Source organism: Belonocnema kinseyi, chromosome 10 (assembly GCF_010883055.1).
Source record: "Belonocnema kinseyi isolate 2016_QV_RU_SX_M_011 chromosome 10, B_treatae_v1, whole genome shotgun sequence".
NCBI lineage: Eukaryota > Metazoa > Arthropoda > Insecta > Hymenoptera > Cynipidae > Belonocnema > Belonocnema kinseyi.
In genome coordinates, this window is record NC_046666.1 from 60,051,386 (window position 1) to 60,053,353 (window position 1,968).

Below are 1,968 nucleotides of genomic sequence, written 5' to 3' on the forward strand. Positions count from 1 at the left end.
TAATATTTTGACACCAAAATCATGTCGATACACCTTACCGACTGCGAGTAAAGCCACCCACGCTTTAACTTGACAGACTGTATATATATATATATATATAATGAAAGGCTTTTATTAGAATTCAAAATATTGTTTTAGTCTCAAATTTGAAAATGTCTAAAGAAAAAGAAAAATTGTTTAATATTTAAAAAGATTTCACTGTTCAATTAAGATTCCTAACTAGAAATCAAATATGCAAAACTAAACAAAAAAATAAACTTTTAACGTTATAATTTTCATTTTTCTATTACAAAAAAGTCATTTAGAAGTAAAATTCCTAAATTTTGATGTATGATAAATTTGAAACATCTATTATTCCTAGAAAAAACTGGAGTAAGTTGAAAATATAAAAGGTTTAAAAAATTGTCTAAAACGAATCTGAAATATTTTAAGGAAATATTGATATTGTGTAAGATTAAGTACAAGATTTTTCAGGATTTATAAACGATTTTAAATTAAAATAATTTAACTTTTAATCTAAGAAGTGTTATCATTTGTAACAAAAATGTAATCGTTTAATTTGTAATACTTCTGGCTCAGAATCGCTCAACACGATTTGTACTTTAGTTTTTATTACTTCGAATGGAGAAATTTGTAGCTTTAGAGTTCGAATTTTTTAATTTCATTGGCCGTGAAAAATGTTTGCGAAGCAGGAAAAAATCGAAATTTTTTTCTGCGATTAAAACGGCCACCTTGTTTAAACCGAAAATAATTGTATACCTCAACCTAAATACCGAAAATGTCTCGCTGTCTTAAAATTTAAACCATAAGCCAGCATTTTGAAAACATGAATTTTAACGTTAACATTCAAGTTGTTGAATTAAAGACTTGAAAATAATTTTTTTGCCATTATTGTTTGAAGTTAAGCAACATATATTTACTGTTTCTTTTATGATAAAACTGAGAAATTTCTAATTGGAATCATATATTAACCTTGAAAAATTTGAAAAATGACTCCGAAATATTGAACGTTCCCCAGTGTTATATACAATGAATCTTTAATGTTTAAGTTTTTGTATTTGATGAGATAAGATAAATAAGAACTTGTGGTTGAAAAATTTGTTTTATAAAAAATTTTGTTTTAATAAATGCAGTAAGAAAATCTACAAGATCCATGAGTCGAAATTAAAATTACAGCAGATTTTCAAAATTTGGAATTTGCTGTATAATGCCGAATTGTATGAAATTGTCCATTTTTTTGGTACTTATAGGGACGACTAAAAAATCCCGAAAAATAACATTACTGGCACTGTGTAATTTCGGCAAAATAAAATTGAAAAATTAAATTCCCGAATAAGACAATTTCTGAAGCGTTTATAATATTACCGAATTTAAAAATTCCCGAATAATATGATTTCATAATTATAAAATATCATAACTGGAATATTCCTTAACTATACAATTGTAGAATTTAACAAATTTATTCTTAATAAATCTGATTTATTTATTAAAAATACGATAATAAAGTATTGTTATCAAAGAAATTGTCGTTCAATATTTAAAGTTTAAATCAATTATGTTTTGAATTTAAAATCAAAATAATTATATAAAAATTGCATAAAAAAATTAATGTAATAACACGTGCGCCTCAAGGGAAAAAAATTGTGGTAATTTTGAATTTAATGAATAATTTTTTTAAACTTTAAACATTACAAAAGCTTTTCCCTTGTATAAATATTTGATTATTTCAATTAAAAAAAATATATTTATCAAAGGAAAATTTTTTAAGCACTAATTTATCTTAACGTTTCTTTTTTTTTAAATTTAAAAATCGCTTTTCAAGGACTTTTTTTGTACTTTAAAAAAATGACTTTGTACAAAAAACCTGTCTCAAGTTTCAGAATTCCAAAAAATGTATATATTATTAAATGTACTCAAATTTTGGTTCAGTATATCAATAAAAATTAAACTTCACAGTACAAAACATTA